Raw genomic sequence first — 18,803 nt, 5'->3', positions numbered from 1 at the left:
ACTAGCATTCCTCAAGGAACCTTGCTTTGTGTTAGGGGGAAGATTTTGTGGTTCTGGTTGTACGTGGGATAGTAATGTTAGGTGGAATTATGAGCTTGTTACTGTTTTCAGTTGGAAATTAAGTATGATGTAAGGAGATATGATTTGGTGTCAAGTTGACCATGGGTGGACTTGTGATAGTTGAGGTGTTGTGTTGTCAATTTGATCTGTTTAGTAATTCACAGAAATCCCTTTCAGGTGGGTCTCTGAGGTTGCTTCAAGGAAGGATTAACTGAAGGAGGGAGTCCTTCCTCCATAGTAAGCCCTTCCCCCAGAGCTAGTGGCCCCTCTTAGAGGGGAACTTTATATAAGGAAGCTCTGGGAGAAAAGAGCCCCTTCCTTCTTCCCACTTGGCGGCTGGAGCTGCTTGCTGTCTTCTAGCATGGACCGAAGACCATCATCAACTGAAGACCTGCATGGATTGAATCCCACTGGCTCCTCAGGAAGCCTCCAGGTTTTCAGTGTCAGATTGGGACTGCTGAGGCATCTGGCCATGTGGACTGAACAGCTATGAGGTTCCTTGATTCTCAGGCTTGCACCTGCTAATGGACTACAGTAAGCTAATATGATAAATTTACTTAATAAAATAATTCATTCTAGCAGTTCTGCTCCTCTAGAAAACCCTGACTAATACAAGGACATACACTCCTATAGGCCCTGAAGCTCCTGAAAATAGGCATGCTTTGAATATCCCTCCTGCCTTTTTTTTCTCAGTTAGCCCCACACATTAGGAAACAATTAAAAAAGCCAGAAGAATTTGAGAGAAAGTTACTGTTGGAATTACTGGAGATAGGCATGCGGGTCTTTAATGAGAGGTGCACCTGAGGATAACCAGGCTAAGATCACCAGGATCCTGGAGGTGGCTCTTCAGGAGCCTTTCTACAGACCACCGAGAGGCCAAAAGTCACAAATCCGGAGGTGGGCCTGCCATGCAAAAGACTACAACTAAATAAAAATCAGTGTGCTTACTGTAAAGAGAAAGCACATTGGCAGAATGAGTACCCAAAACAGCAGGACAGAACCCCTAAGGTTTTATAATTGAGTGAACAGGAGTGATGGAGCTGGGGCTCCTTAACCCTAGCCCCTCCAGATCCCATGGTCACACTAAAAGTGGCAGGCAAACCAATTATCAAGCCCTCCTAAGGCACTTAAGATGTACTCCTTGTAAGAAGAGATTTACTCCCCTTGAAATTCTCTATGGTAGACCTCCCCCTATACGCCCTAAACTGGGGGAAGAACATCTGTCAGGAATTACTAATCATGACCTTCTCAATTCCCTTCAGGATCTCCAGCAGACTCTGTGGCAGAACCATCCCCTGGTCCAGGAAGCCCACAAGGGGCCTGACTTAGAGCTGCCACCATCTTCATTTGAGTTTGGAGACCTGGTGTAGTTGAAGAGACACAGACCTGGTAACAGTGAGCTTCACTGGCAAAGACCCTTCATGGTAGTCTTAACAACTCCCACTGCAATAAAGGTAGCCAGGAAGAGGCCATGGATACACCACACACAACTAAAGAGATGTCTCCAGGGACCCAGGTGACCCTGGACCATCTGCAAACCCAAGGCACACCAAACTCTTCTTAAGATAAGACTGTTACATATACTGCATGAATGAAATATTGCCTTGTGTCTCTTTTTGCTTGTACCATGCTTAAGTTAATTTTCTTGTGCTTAGCTTCCTTGGTTTTAGTTGATAACTCTTAACATAAGTCCCCTGATTGGAACTCATGTACTGATATTGCTTCACTCAAGGCTGATGTGGAGGATCACAAGAGCTATATCCTGGTACCCCTTGATGCCAATTCTTTTGCTTGTGTTTCTGGGGTAACTCCATGCCTCAGCTCTAAATTCTTTTCTAGCCCATGAAGAGATGAGTTCTGTGCCCTGGTTCACACTGTCCCACAGGTCTACCTATGTGATGGAGAGGCCAGCCAAGAACACCCTTCTACAAAAAGAGGGTGAGACCCATTTTAGTGCCACTGTTAGTAGGTCTTGGTATAGCTGGGTCCACAGACACAGGGACCTTTGCTTTAGTTGTTGTGTACTGGGCAGCACGGTCTTCTCCGTAGAAGCCGACTGGTGCATATATGACCCCACAGTCCACTGAAGGGTAGCTTTAAGGGAATGTGTCATTTTGCTTTAACAAAGGGACAGGAGACAGAGGAATACACTTATTTATTTAATTATATATTTATTTGCAGCAATTATGAACTCTAGGCCAACATCCATCCTTTACTACCAGTTCCTTTGGGGCCAGTCATGCTTCCTGGGAGTGATTTTTAGTCTTCCCTCTGAGTCACTCTAAAATTTTCTTTCATTATAAATGGCCTGAGTTTGCCACTGAGTGACAATCCTACTTTGCTTCTTCATGTAATATGGACATAATCTTTTATGTTTCAGTTCTCTGTCCTTTTAAGTTCAAGTTGGTAGTGCTTTTGCCCATACAATTTTCTTCAAACTTCATGAATTACTTAGGAGTCTTATCAAGATTCAGATCATCAAATAAAAATGGCTTACTTAGAAAATTCATTTGAAATAGTTTATTTTCTAACTTTGACTGAGATTATTGTAATGAGAGACAATACCCTTAAGGTTCCTTTCAAGAATGCCTTAAATCTTTTTGCTACATCCTAAAGGGATCATTTAGGCAGATACTCCATCAGAACTTTCCCGTGGGGCTATGATTTATTGGAAGTGCTCTGGATTTATGCTCTCTGATGAAGTTCTTTTGTGAAAAGTTATGTGCCAGGTACAAAAACATAGCCTGGCAAGCAATCCTATCATCTTTAACTCAACTGTCTTTAATTCTTTATATTTTCTACATTTTTTTTGAAACTGTATAGGACTACTTTTAGTACATATCACTATAATCATACCTTGCAATATATGACCCAAAATGTAGCTGAAAATGTTGTCCCTAAATAAAGAGAAATCCTTGTCACTAGATTCAAATAAACATTTTCTCATTGTCTTTCAAAATTTCACTGACTCCTTAAGGCCAGTCAAGTGTCTATTTAGGCTGATTTGTGGATGACTTACTGATTCCGTTGCCTCGTCCAACTCACCTACTGATATATCCTTTTACCAATGCTATTGCCATTTTTCATAATACCATGACTACTCACTCTCTTGCAAGCCTCTATCTTTAACTAAAGTTATTTTTTAAATATTTCTTCAGTTTTAACAACCATACCATGTACTTTCATGTCAAAGAATCAACAGTTAGCTACAACCATGTTACAAAAGATAAATGCATTCATCTCTGACTGTACATAAGGAGACATTTACTGTCTACTGTTCAGGAGAGTTTACCCCAGAAAGCAATCATTAAGCTAAAACCCAAAGAATAAGTAGGAAAAAAATCTACCTCACATCATTTAACCTTGGATGAATGATTTCAATTGACTTTTCATTTGACCATAGTCCTCTTACTTTGTAATGGCAATATTTCTCATACTTCTAGATCTGTGTTCTTATTTCAAACTTCAGACTCTAAACTTGTCTGTATGTCCTACATTTCTGTCACTTACTTCACAGTTCAGCCTGTGTCACCAATTTAATGTGGATTCATAAGGATTTATAAGATGTGCATAGACCACTATGTCCACTAGACTTATGTCCTGATGGAGATGTATTATAAATAAGAAGACAAAGAAATGATATATGTCATTTAATAAGTTCTGTGAAGGAAACAAAATGGGAAACAATAGAATAATAGTTTCAAATAAGTGAGTAAACACATGATGGCTTAGTTGTGCTATAATAAATAGTATTATGAGAATATAGAAGTAGAGAAAACATTTGTGTGTGGCAGAAACAGGGATGGAGTTCTGTGAAGAAGTTTATGGAAATCACATTTGTCCAGGTGGAAAGCTAGCAAGGAAAATTAAGAGTCGAAGCAGTATCATGCGAATGCACAGAAGAGAGGAAAACTCGAGTAAGAGCAGTGTTGTCATCAGGTCCACACTGCTGGCAGAAATCACCCAACCAAGAGCAGCTTATGGGAAAAAGAGGTTTATTTTGGCTGACAGGCTCAAGGGGAAGCTCCATGATAACAGGGAAAAGGATGGAATGAGTAGGAGGTGGATATCACCCCCCTGGCCAACATAAGATGGACAATAGCAACAGGAGAGTGTGCCAAACACTGGCATGTAGAAACTGGCTATTACACCCATAAGTCTGCCCCCAACAATACACCACCTCCAGGAGGCATTAAGTCCCACATCTCCATCAGCTGGGAACCTAGCATTCAGAACACCTAAATTTATGGGGGACACCTGAATCAAACCACCACAAGCAGTGATAATGTATGTGATTGAAGGCATCTTTTGTGTGTTCCCATCTCAGGAAAAATAATTATTTCATCCTAAGACAAATTCAGTCCCAGAACTATTGGCCTAATACTTCCAATGCTTTGTGGAACATGCCTCATCAATTACCCTTCCATACTCGCTCAACTTATTTCTTCTTACTTTCTGGATTGAAATGTGTTCATGTTCCATAAATTAGAACCAACCAAACTAAAATCCATCTTCTAATGATGCCCATGGCACCATAAATGTCTCTATCTCCTTTTCCAGTCCAAATTACAAGATTGTTTACACATCATCTGTACTTTATTAGTCCTTGCCCTGGCTCTGAATTCACCCAACAGTGTACGTATTCAGAGAGTTGGCAGGCTGGCCATGGAAAGAGTTGAAGGGCATTTTAGGAAGAGAAAATAAGGGGTTGACCACGAACAAATACCATAGACAGAAGGGAGCCAGGCGCTATTCATGGAGACAATGGGAGGCATTTCAGAGACCTTTGGGGAAGCTTGTCACCATCTGCCCATAACTAAGTACTTGGAGCATTGTTTCTACTGACTAAAGTCACCTTAGGGCCCTGCTCCCTGTGTCTCAGTGTGTCTGGGTTGTCCCCACATACAGCTGAGATGTGGCTTTGGCTACCACTCTAGAAGGTACAGGTAGGAAACTTTGGTGGTGCCCATGTAGAACTGATCCTATAAGTATACAAAAGCTAAGAACATGGCAGACTTTACTTGGATTTAAAAAAAAAATTGTAAACTAGGAGAACCAGGAAGGATTTGTCATGGGCACCAAACCCCCACAAGGGCTATGAGCACAAAAGCTATGAGAGCAAGGTCACTGCAGAACATCACCACTGGGCAATGCCACAGAGGCATCAGACACTGTCTCAGGCCTTGGTGGCCCAGTCATGACTTTGGTGTTTTCAATGCAGAGCATGCTGACAAAGGAGGGTTGGTTTTGATAGTAATGCTAGTCTCCGCCATGAACTTTATCTCTACAGGAAACCAGTTACACGTTTCTATTTGTTTAGTTCTCCCTGTTGGGTTTGGGATAGCTATCCTATGCTTGCCCACCATTGTGTTTTGGAAACAGGTAACTTTTTAACTTCATAAGCTTATAGTTAGAAAAAAAATTACCCCAGGAAGAGTCATTGTTTTGCCTCTTTTATATCATATTCTGATGAGGCTCTTGGCTTTTGAATTGCTGTTAAGACTTAGGATACTGGGATGGAATGAATATGTTTTGATTTGTGAGAAGGACATACATTTGGTGGCCAGGAGCAGAGTGCTATAGTTTAGTACACCTCTCAAAGTTTATATGCTGGAAATTAAATGTCTAATGAAATAAGGTTTGGAGGGGGATGTCATGAGGTATCTGTTTGCATGATTGGGTTAACAACAAAATCATCACTCTCTTGTTTATAGAGACCAGGAGAGATGAATAGGGACCCTTTTATGTTCAGTAGTAAAGGGGCACATATTCTCATAATGTAGGAAGGACTCTTTCTGAATGTACACATTGTAAATAGCCTAACACAAACACTGTTAATGATTTTTTTTTTTCTTCCTGAGATAAGCTTGGTCGAAGTGATGCTCCAGGAGGGATGCAAGGCTCAGAGGTCTTGAGGCCATGCAAACCCAGCCACACTAAGAGGGGACATGATGTAGGAAAAGGGCAGGAGATGATGAGGACAGACCCAGCACCATGAGTACCAGAAACAAGTTTGACCACGGGGCAAAGACTAAATTTTGGAATGACTGAATGTCTTTTATTTCACTCCTTATATAACCTGCTGGTTGATGTTGAGACATGAAGCGGATGTCTGCAGTGTTAACTCACTGCTCTCTTAGATTGCTATTCATTTGCATACATGGTTCTAGGCAACATGAACTCCAGTTACTTTTCCCTTGTGTCTTCCATATTGGATTATGTAGCACATAGGGCCTCACCATAGGCCAGGGCCATGTCCTTTGACTTCCCAGTCTTTAGAATGATGACAATAATTTATGTTTACTTTCTAATTATTCAACCTCCAGTGTTTTTGAATAGAAACACAAAAGCTATGAGGACACTATCTCCAGTGTACTTAGTATATCTGATTAGAGAATTTGCATTTTGTTAGACATTAGCATACAAATAAAAAAGCAATAAAGATATACAGTAGCATCTCTTAATTTATTAAAATTAACTGCATGTGCTAAGGACTCAATTTCAGATCATTATTATGTTAGGTACTTTGGGAAAAACATTAGAAAAATAATTTTTAAAAAGTTATACCTTTTGAAACTTAAAAAAATGTAAATTAGTGCATTTAAAGTTTAGCATAAACTATCTCTTTTAATAATGGTGGTTTAGATCCTTAAACATATTTATTTTATTTGCTTTTAAATTTTTTAAAATATTTGTTTATAATTTACTCATTTGAAAGAGAAAGAAAGAGGCAGATAGAAAAAGAAAGAATGGGCATGCAGGGCATCTAGCCACTGTGCATCTGGCTTATGTGGTATTGGGGAATAGACCCTGGCTCCTCAGGCTTCGCAGGCAAGTGTCTTAACTGCTATACCATCTCTCCATCCCTTAATTGTTTTTTATAATAAAGATATTTTTTGATTTATTGGCATAAAAAGACATTGTTAGGTTTATCCTATGTTCTTTCTTCTTGTATTCAATTAAACCAAAATCTCAAAATGAATAACAACAATTAGATAAAACATAACCTATTACAGTTTTCCTGGTATAGTGGGTTGAATCTGATGACCCTCAGTAAACTGTCTGTTCTGAATTCCAGGTCCTCAGTTTATGGCAGTTTCACAGGCAGAAACTTGATGAAGGAGGTGTGTCACTGGGAGCAGCTTAGGGGTGTTGTAGCAAGTGCCCCTTGCTAGAGTTTGTCTCACTCTCTTGCTTTTTCTACCTGCTGCAACAGAAGTAATATCCAGCCTCTGATGGACTATTATGGTCAGAGTCAAAAGACCTAAATGCAGAAACAACTGAGTCATGGCTTATGAGGGGAAGAAAAAGCTTTGTCTGGACTGGGCTAGATGCAATTTGTATGAGAAGTTTTATGTCTTCTGCTTGTGTCATTAGAACTTGAGTACGGTTGAATTTAAATATCTTCTAACAATCTGACCCAAATTCTCCTAAGATTATGGAGGCAACCCACAAGAAGTTCTGATGGCCATTCAGGACAAGGTTTCTTATGACATATATTTCCACAAAATCAGGAGAAAAAAATACATGGGAGTTTATGACTAGAATCACCCAATTAAGAACTCACCTTCAATATACCTGTCTGTGCTATTATCTTCTTGATGGTTTACTTCTCCATAGAAAGGGAAGAAACACGTTAGAAGGTGTAGGAACTAGAAATAAAATTTAAGAAAGAGGAATACACTTTTAAACATTCACAACAAGTTAAGTAACATGAATTTTCTTGCAAGCCAGCTACTATAGATACATGCGTTCTAAATGTGTTTAGTTCTTTGTAATTACATTTTATACCTACAGGGCTCCTCCAATGTGTATAGAATCTTCCAAAAACAAACAAGTCAATGGTACAGCAAAGACAAGGGCCTTCTTTTCATAAAGCAAAAGCATGTATTAAACAATGATGGCATAGTCATATGTGTAATTCATGCTTCTCTCCAAGGCCTTCTGGGTGACTTTACTGGGGAGGATTTGGGCAGAAAACAAAGAGAGAGAGACAAAGACAATGATAACTGTGTTCGCTGGGGTGTGGTGAGCTCTTGTCCTAACTTCCCATTTGTGATTCTAGGAAGAAGCCACATTGAAGTCAGTCTACTTAAAATAAAGTAAGCCATAAGTATGAGAGCGTCTACCTGTAGTGCTTTCATGTAGATGTCTCAAAAGGATGAAGAGGCTCTTTCTTGAGGCTAGAGAGCAATACATCCAAGCAGGGGAGGAACTGTGCATAGCCAAAGCCCAAAGCACCTGACAAGAGCAATGGCACCCAGCCCCAACCACTGGGATTCACGTAAGCTGACAGAGACATTACACTGCTATAGAGCAGACTAGGCAGCAATTATAGACACAAATGCTGGCTGATAAGCAATGAACAGAATTAGAGAAGCCCTGCACAAGCCCTAGCCATGAGTATCCTTGCCTTTACTGTGAGCTTGCAATCACTCACCTATTTTCCAGATGACAACTTTTGTATACACTAGAGGAAAGAAAGAGCAGCCATTCCAATATCATTACATAAGCAATGTAATTGATAGGTATTATAGTCATGTCTGCATTGCTGGCATAAATCACCCAACCAAGAGCAGCTTGTGTAAAAAAAAGGGGGGGGGCTTATTTTGGCTTACAGACTTGAGGGGAAGCTCCAAGATGGCAAGGAAAATGATGGCATGAGCAGATGGTGGACAACATAAGGTAGACAACAGCAACAGGAGAGTGTGTCCAACACTAACACTGGCATGGGAAAACTGGCTTACAGACTCGAGGGGAAGCTCCATGATGGCAGGGAAAACAATGGCATGAGCAGAGGGTAGACATCACCTCCTGGCCAACATCAGGTGGACAATAGCAACAGGATGGTATGCCCAACACTGGCATGAGGAAACTGGCATTTTTTTGACAACTTCCATAATTATAAACAATAACCCATGGTAATTCCCGCCCTCCTCCCACTGTCCCCTTTGAAACTCCACTCTCCATTGTATTTCCTCCCCTTCTTAACCAGTCTTTCTTTTATTTTGATGTCATGATCTTTTCTTCCTATTACAATGGTCTTGTTTAGGTAGTGTCCACTGTCAGGTCATGGGTATCCAGGCCATTTTGTGTCTGGAGGAGCACATTGTAAGGAGTCCTTCCCTTCCTTCAGCTCTTACATTCTTTCCTCCACCTCTTCCACAATGGACCCTGAGCCTTGGAAGGTGTGATAGAGATATTTCAGTGCTGAGCACTCCCCTGTACTTTCTCAGCACCATGGTGCCTTCTGAGTCATCCCAAGGTCACTGCCATCTGAAAAGAGAAGGTACTGTAGCCAAAAGTGAGAGTAGCATTAACACATGGGTATGAACTTTAAGAGAAGTGCCTACTGGAAAGTTTGGTGAGCATAGTATATACATTTAGCCAGACAGCAGCAGATGTTACGGCTCATGACCACCCCTGTTGTAGGTTTTCAGTATCAGAGATGTATTCCTTCCCATGGAGCAGGCCTCCAGTCAAATAAGAGGGTGGTTGGTTTCCCTCATAACAGATGTGTCACTATTACACATATTGGCTCATTTGGCCTGGCTGGCCAAATATAAGGCTTGTAGTATTCACTGTTGGGTATCTTCACTCGTGATTTCTCTCTCTCCCCTTGAACTGCATGCAGTGTGGTTTTTTTCAGCTTCCTGTCTGCTGTTCTACATGGAGGATATTTTCAGCTCAGCTCCATCTGGATTTCTCAGTGACCTTGCTGCCCAAGTATGTGGAGTCTTCAGCAATAGGGTCTTACCATCTACTTCTAGTGGGATAGCAAGGGCCTTGGAAATGGCCTGTAATATTTTGGGGGCATGAGGGACCTCCCTGGCCAACAACTCACTGAAAAATTTCTGGTAACAATCTATGGCTCCTGTGTGGTCCATTGTCCAAAAAAGTATGTTTCCATATGATTTATTTATATCCTCTTAGATTTTGATTACCCCTCCCTCCACCTTTCCTTTACTTATCCTCCTCCCCTGACCTCACTTAGGCCTTTTCACCCCCATTAATCTGTTCATCTACTTACATTAACACCCATAAGCCTGCACCCATGAATATACCACCTCCAGGAGGCATTGATTCCCAAATCTCTATCAGCTGTGAACCTAGCATTCAGAACACCAAGTTTATGAGGGACACCTGAATCAAACCACCACAATAGCACAACTTACATTGTCAGGCTAGTAGTTTGAAGTAATACATGTTGTCTGTGGAGTAAAATCAGTTAAACTTGTTAATCCATTACAACCATGTATGTGTAGATTTTCCATGTTACCATATGCATTCAAAAGCCTTTCAAAATTTCTAAAGAAATAAGTATTATCCAAGTGGATAATAAGAGACTATGATCACAATTGGATGTATTTTGAAAGAGAAAGGATAATATAAATAATTGCTCCTGGCCAGCAGTCATAAAACATAACTGTTACAGTGACAGGGGCGTACACTAATGGTGACTGGAACCCTGAATGTAAAAGAAAAGAAAAAAAAAATGAAAAAGAAAAAAAAAGCAGAAAAGTCTGCACTTGCTAGAAATCAATTATCTGACTTCTTATGTCTTACCTAGTTCCCTAGGCCTGTTTTCCACAAACAACCTGGGCAACTCCTGGGAGGGAGGTCTTTCATAGGATTTAAGTATTGTAGTTGGTCAAGTTCAGCCCCTGGAACTTGATGTTAGGGCTAGCCTCTTCCTGAGACAGCTCCTAGTCTTAACCAACCAGCTGTCCCTGTGGTTCACCTGAGCTGAAGACAGCCCACTACTAAATGGTTATAAATCCCTTTACAAGGGGAGGGCAGGCTCTCTGGCTACTTGGGTACTTCTAGCTGTGGGCCGGTTTTCCCCTCAGCTGAACCTGGTCTAGCTTGGCCCAGCCAGAAGATCCCCTAGTCCTTATTTTCTACATGAGCTCCTTTATGCTCCCCAACTCCCCAAATGGAAGGAGCTCCTTGAACTTTTTTTTTTCTCTTTTCTCTCTCCAGGTTGTGCCAGGCCCTCCATGTGCAACCTCTGGCCATGTAGATGCCTTTCCTTAGCTCTGTACTTCCCTCAATACATGAAATTTAATAAATATCCTTCTATCCTTTAATAATTATCCAGTCTTTTATTCAATTGTTTAATTAAAATTAGAAGTGAACTGAGGGTTTGGGGTTCAACGACTTTTCTTGACCCTAACACCTTGCTACAGATGAGGACCCCCAGCCACGTTTAACAAGGGTGAGCACCAGAGTGTGGAAGTTTGTTCTGCTGAGCAGGGGTGAAGTGGCCTCATGGCTACATAGATGCTAGGGAATCAAAAGCACCTGGCCAGAATGGCTTCTAGATTGCTTTCTCTTTCTCTCTCTCTCTCTCTCTCTTTCACTCCCCCCCCCCCCACCTTTTCCAATATAAACCTCTGTGCCACAAGACACATAGTTGTCCATGAGGGTTGGGAGGATGGAATTTCAACTCCTGCTCTGGGCTCTGCCCTTTCTGTGGCACTGGCCCCTGTCCAGTTCCATTGGAAACTTGAGGCCAAACCTCTGGAGCGAGCAAGCTGCCAGTCAGAGACCTAGGGAGGGTCTCTGGCCACCTAAATGAATGGGAGATGGCAATTGCCCCAGCCAAGCCCCAGGACTAGGCACTTGACTAGAAAGGTTTTTCAACAGGCCTGGCTCCCATCCGCATGCCTCTTTCCTGTCATGGAACTGAGGCCTGCAGCTGTGCTAAGTGTGTAGGGGAGGTAACCATGTTGTCCCTCAGGAAATATAGAAACACAAAAGGAAAGACATGCCTGATGATGCTTGCTAACTGCCATGATTTTCTGCCAAAGTGCTCTTTGACAAATACATCTTTTAAAAAATACATTTTATTTATTTGAAAGACACACACACACACACACACACACACACCGAGAGAAAGAGAGAGAGGAGAGAGAGAGGAAAGAGAGAGCGAGAGAGAGAGAGGGAGAGAACGGGCGCACCAGGGCCTCCAGCCACTGCAAAGGAACTCCAGATGAGTGTGCCCCCTTGTGCTTCTGGCTAATGTGGGCCCTGGGGAATTGAACATGGGTCCTTTGGCTTTGTATGCAAACACCTTGATTGCTATTCCATCTCTCCAGTCTGACAAATAAATCTTTAGTCCTTTCTGCCTGTGGACACTGCTGGGGAACATCGCAGAAGCCTCTCCTCTCACCGCTGTCATGTCGAAGTACGAGTCTCCTCAGGAGCCCAAACAGCTGCGGTCATCAGAGGGCTGCACTTCGAGAGGACAGAGGGGAGTCTGAGGAGCCGTTCTGAGCAATGGGGAGCACTCACCGACTGTGCGGTAATGCGAGATGCAAACACCAAGCGCTCCGGGGGCTTTGGGTTTGTGACCTAGGCCACCGTGGAGGAGGGGGACGCAGCCATGAAGGCAAGGCCACGCAAGGTGGATGGGACAGTTGTGGAACCAAAGAGGGCTGCGTCAAGAGAAGATTCTTACCAACCAGGGGCACACTTTTCTGTGGAAAAGATCTTTGTTGGAGGCGTTAAAGAAGACACCGAAGAGCATCACCTACGAGATTATTTTGAACAGTATGGAAAAATCGGAGCGATAGAAATGATGACAGACAAAGGCAGTGGGAAGACAGCGGTCTTCGCTTTTGTGGCCTCTGATGACCATCTCTGTTGGTAAGATTGTCATGCATACATGCCATACTGCGAATGGCCACAACTGTGAAGTAAAACCCTGTCAAAGCAAGAGAGCCAAAGAGGTCAAAGTGGCTCTGGAAACTTCCGTGGTGGCGGTGGAGGTGTTTTTGGTGGCAATGGACAATTTTGGTCTTGCAGGAAACTTCAGTGGGTGTGGTGGCTTTGGTGGCAGCCGCAGAGGAGGAGGAGGAGAATACGGTGGTAGTGGGGATGGCTATAATGGATGTGGAAATGATGGAAGCGATTTTGGAGGTGGTGGAAGCCACAGTGGTATTGGCAATTGCAACATCAATCTTCAGATTTTGAACCCACGAAGGGATGGAATTTTGGAGGCAGAAGCTCTGGCTCTTATGGCGGTGGAGGTCAATACCTTGCCAAACATGAAACCAAGGTGGCTATGGAGATTACAGCAGCAGCAGTAGCTATGGCAGTGGCAGAAGATTTTAATACTGCCAGGAAACAAAGCTTAGCAGGGGAGGAGAGCCAGAGAAGTGATAGGGAAGCTACAGGTTACAACAGATTTGTGAACTCAGCCAATCACTGCGGTAGCAGGACCTAGCTCCTACAAAGAAAACATGTTTTAGACAATATTCATATGTATGGGCAAAGAATAGAAAATAAAATTTTAAAAAAACCCAAAACTCGAGGACTGCACTTGTGACTAATTGTATCACAGGTTATTTTAGTTTCTGTTGTGTGGAAAGTGTAAAGCATCCCAACAAAGGGTTTTAATGTAGACTTTTTTTTTTTTTTTAACCCATGCTGTTGATTGGTAAATGTAATAGTCTGATCACGGAGCTAAATAAATGTGTCTATATATATATCTTTAAATAACTGTAAGTCATTTATTCATGTAGGTATTACAAAAAGTAAAATAAGCTAAGCATGAGGATGCAGGTCTCTTGTACTCAGGAAGCTGAGACAGAAGGATCACCAATTCAAGGTTCCAATGTGATAGCCTGACCCCACATTTAAAAACCACATGGCTTTTAAAGTGCTTGGTAAAAATAGGTACTTAGGGCTGGAGAGATGGCTTATCTGTTAAGCGCTTGCCTGTGAAGCCTATGGACCCCCGTTTGAGGCTCGATTCCCCAGGACCCACGATAGCCAAATGCACAAGAGAGTGCACGCGTCTGGAGTTTGTTTGCAGTGGCTGGAAGCCCTGGTGCACCCATTCTCTCTGTCTACCTGTCTATTTCTTTATATCTTTCTCACTCTCTCTCAAATAAATAAATAAAAATAAAATATTAAAAAAATAGGTACATAATTTTAATTGATGTTTTCCAAATTACTTAATGATTAGCTCATTGTAACAGTACCTGATATTTTCACTTTTGTTTAGGTTTTAAATAACTAAGATGTCATTTATAGACACCTTTTGGTTTCCTTATTATGTGTGATAAACTACATTTAAATATGAGGATGAAGTTGTGTGTATGTAGAAAGGATATTGGAGATCTAAAAAGTCAAAATTTCTCACTAGACCAAAAAGGTCAAATGGGCAAACTGAGTCAAAGTATTTGATGTGGGTAAAAGCTCCTTATGTAAGACAAGCATCAGACTTATCTAATGTGTATGTTAGGGTAAAACCATATGTGATAAATCCAGAGATTACCTTCAAAATAATAATAATAACCATGTAGTCACAAACATTCACAAACTTGAGGGGACCCATATCCCATGCTCCCACAGAGGGGAGAAGGGAAATGGGTTCCAGAAACATCCCCCAGAATGACATCCAAGCTACCAAGTTGAGAGTAAGGGCGACACTCTTCGCTCTTTGGCTCAGCATCGGCAGCGGCACTCCTTATCTGCCATGGTGTAATGCGCTGGTGCCAGGCCATCATTAACTGAGTTCTGAGGCAACAAGATGTTGCACAACCCCTACTTGCACTGAGAGGCTCTATGTTACCAGCCTACGGCACTGGGTACCCCGGGACAGACGAACAAAGATGTATTCTGTAAGGCTGCTATACAAAATATGCTATATTCACCATATCCATCAAGGTTAAACATTATGTGTATATTCCTGATAACACTACTAATACCTGTTTTGCTTTATAAGCCACAAAGAAACAGATTCAGACCACGTCGGACACTGCTATGCCATTTGATGAACAGTTCTAGGAGAAAATCTCAGCCAGCTCATGCTCAGATGTCCTGAGATAATCCAGCTCCATCTACCTGGGCTCCCTCAAATGCTCCCCAAGGTCTTGAAATCCACAAAAAAGAAAACCCTAAAGGCAACCAGTTTGCTGTGTGCTCATTTCTCTTTAACTTCTTATTTTCCTTTCTCCACAACATTCTCTTCCAAGACTATCTTCCTGCACTCCCTCAGTACACTTTCTGGGTCCTTTAGAACAGTTCTCTTCTCTGGGAGAGACTCTATAACTGCTTTATTTGTGCAACCCCATTCAGCCAGAAGTAGTTCAAGATCTGACATCATTGCCCCTGTCCTCTACCAGCAGTTAGTTTGTCTTCTCACGAGAGTGGGGGATGATAAAGAGGTACAGTTAGAGTGACTGGAACCCTGAAAGTAAAAAAAAAAAAAAAAAAAGAAAAAAGAAAAAAGAAAGAAAGAAAGAAAAAGGCAGGAAACTCTGTACTTGATAGAAATCAAAGAAAATCTGACTTCTTATCTCTTGCCTAGTTCCTTAGAGATGCTTTTCCACAAGAAAACAGGACTCTTCCTGAGAGACAGATCTTTCATAGGATTTAAACATTGTGGTTGGCCAAGTGTCAGGGCTAATGTCTCCCTGAAACAGCCCCAAGCCCTAACTGACCAGCTGTCCCTCTGGTTCACCTGAGCTGGAAGACAGCCCACCACTATAAGATTACAAATATATTTATGGGGGAGGGCAGGTCTCTGACCACCTAGGGATTTCCAGCCATGGGGGAGTTTTTCCCTCAGGTGGGCCCAGCCAGGAGAGCCCCAGCCCTTACTCTTTACATGGGTTCATTATCCCTCTAGCTCCCTACATGGCAGGAGCTCCTTGAACTTTCTTTTCTCTCTTTTTTCTCCATGGTTTTCCCAGGCCATCCACATGGGATCTCTAGCCATGTGGGTGCCTTTTGTTGGCTCTGTACTTCCCTCAACAAACATAGTAAGTTAATAACCATCCTTCTTAGCCTTTTTTATTCAATTCTTGATTAAAATTAGAAATGAACCTAGATTTGGGGGTTCAACTACTCTCCTGGACCCCATCATGCCACTTGCAGTACACTCTACACAAGACAAGCAAATTCTTTCTTTTCTGCTTGCTTGTTTGTTTTTGCCATTCTGAGGACTGAAACTAGGGCCTCATTTGTGCGAGGTTACCATCTCACTATGCCCACAGTCCCATATTCTGGTGTTACTTTTTTAAAAATTTTATTTATGTATTTGTGGGGAAGAGCATGTACGAACGAGCATTCCAGGGCCTCTGGTTTCTGAATATTTTTTTATTAAATATTTTTATTTATTTGCAAACAGACAGATAGAGAGAGAACACATGCCAGTGCCTCTAGCCACTGCCAATGAACTCAGGTGCATGCACCACTTTGTGCGGCCGGCTTTACGTGAGTACCGGGGAATAGAAGCCCAGCTGTTCGACTTTGCAGGCCTTAACTGTTGAGCCATCTCTCCGGCCCCTTCTATGTCCTTTGTTGCATCATATTTCACTGTCTTGATGTACCATAATTTATCCCTTTATCTGCCAAGGGGCATCATGGCTGTCTTTGTTGTTTCTTCTTTCTTTTCTTTGGCATGTGTGTGGTGTGTATCATGTGATATGCAGGTTTATAAGCCTGGTGTGCCTGCAAGCAGAGGCAGAGAGGACCTACGATGCTTGCTCCTTGAGACGGGGTCTCTCACTGAACCCGGAGCTGCCATTTTTGCTCTCTCTGGCTGACCAGAAATCCCTAACAATTCTTTCTGTCTACCTCTCCCCCACCCCCAGCGGCATGGGAATTTGGGGGTTTCTCTGAGAGCAATAGAGTCATTATTGGCTCTTGGCTAGCCTTTAACCAAGGAGTCAGGGTGCCGACTGTCATGGTCACACAAAATTTCCACTGTGGCCCCCAAGTTTTTGTCTTATGAATTCAAAGAATGAAATTCACAGACCACAGTGGGTGAACTTTAGAAAGATTTTTTGTGTCGTTTTTGTTTTTCAAGGTAAGGTCTCACTGTAGCTCAGGCTGACCTGGATTTCACTAAGTATTTTCAGGGTGGCATTGAACTCATGGTGATCCTCCTACCTCTGCCTCCTGAGTGCTGGGATTAAAGGCATGCACCACCATGCCCAGGTGGAAAGATTTTGTGTTTTTCATAACTTCATTTTTCTTTACTGCTGAGTAGAACTTGTACAAATGGGCCATATCTTTGTTATCCACTTATCCATGGAGGGACATCTAGGCTGGTTCCATTTCTCAGCTATTGTGAATAGAGTGGCAATAAACATGGTTGAGCAAGTATCTCTAAGGTAATGAGATGAGTCCTTAGGATATATGCCTAGGAGTGCTATAGCTGGGTCATATGGTACATCTATTTTTAGCTGTTTTAGGAACCTCTACACTGATTTCCACAATGGCTACACCAGATTGCATTCCTACCAACAGTGTAGAAGGGTTCTTTTTTCCACATCCTCACCAGCATTTATGGTCATTTGTTTTCATGAAGGTAGCCAATCTGACAGGAGTGAGATGGAATCTCAATACAGTTTTAATCTGCATTTCCCTAATGACTAGGGATATAGAACATTTGTTTTTAGATGCTTATATGCCATCCGTATTTCTTCTTTTGAGAACTATTTAGTTCCATAGCCCATTATTTAATTTTTTGAGTTTTTTGTATATCTTAGATATTAATCCTGTCAGTTGTATAGCTGGCAAAGATTTTTTCCCATTCTGTAGGTTGCCTCTTTTCTCTATTCACAGTGTCCTTTGCCATACAAAATCTTTGTAATTTCATGAGGTCCCAGCGGTTAATCTGTGGTTTTATTGCCTGAGCAATTGAGGTTATATTCAGAAAGTCTTTGCCAAGACCAAGGTTTCCCCTACTTTTTCCTCTAGAAGTTTCAGAGTTTCAGGTCTGATGTTAAGGTCTTTAATCCATTTGGACTTAATTATTGTGCGTGGAGAGATAGAAGGATCTATTTTCATCCTTCTACAGATACATTTCCAGTTTTCCCAACACCATTTGCTGAAGAGGCTGTCTTTTCTCCAATGAGTATTTTTGGCATTTTTATTGAATATCAGGTGGCTATAGCTATGGTTTCTGAATATTAACAACAGATGATTTCACCACTTTTTCAGCTGGCTCATGTGGGTGACTTGGGAATTGAACCTGGTGTGCAAGCTACTAAACCAAGCACCCTTAACTGCTGAGCCATCTTTCCTGCCCCCATGTTTTATTAAAGTTGAAAAATTTTCCTTTATTGAGAAGAGAAAAGGAGTGTGAGAAAATGTTTATATATTTATATTTATCTATTTATATCAATTTATCATTTGTCATCCTTCATCTATCTAATCTATTTATATGTTTCAGTCAGCTCCTCATTGCTGGGATGGACCTACAAATGAGACACAGTTTATGCAAGAAATGGGATTTATTTCAGGAGTAAAAATCCAGGGGAAGTTTCATAATGGATGAGGAATCTGCCCCTTTCACACATCCATGCAGAGAGGAAAAGTACTAGCACTACAGGCATGCCTCCAACTGCAGGGAGCCCTGGCGGAACTCACGTGCTCTGCACACCCTAGGCTGCAATGCAGATCCACCCCAGTAACACCTTAGGGCTGGACTTATGGATCCACCCACAGAGACACTCCTCTGACCAGGAAGCTGGAAATCCAAATTATAAGCTCTAAAAAAACATCTAAGTCTGTTGGTGAAACATATACTCATACTATTACACCATATTTGTTTAAAAAATAACATTACCTTTCTCTGCCTTATTTCATAGAGCTTACACAAATAGCACATTATTCTACTTAACAAATTAAATAACGTTAAAGGAGTATTTGAAGACAAAACCAGCTCTACAGAAAATACTTGATAGAATCCTCCATGCTGAAGAAAAGGAAAAGCACAC

At 41.8% G+C, this 18,803-nt stretch overlaps 1 pseudogene; it reads left to right on the top strand.

Moving 5' to 3' along the window:
• Positions 1 to 12,242: 12,242 nt before the first annotated feature.
• On the top strand, positions 12,243 to 13,263 carry LOC101607850 (annotated as a pseudogene).
• Positions 13,264 to 18,803: the final 5,540 nt, after the last annotated feature.

Source organism: Jaculus jaculus, chromosome 19 (assembly GCF_020740685.1).
Source record: "Jaculus jaculus isolate mJacJac1 chromosome 19, mJacJac1.mat.Y.cur, whole genome shotgun sequence".
NCBI classification, from domain to species: domain Eukaryota; kingdom Metazoa; phylum Chordata; class Mammalia; order Rodentia; family Dipodidae; genus Jaculus; species Jaculus jaculus.
This window is presented reverse-complemented; position numbering and strand designations above follow the sequence as displayed.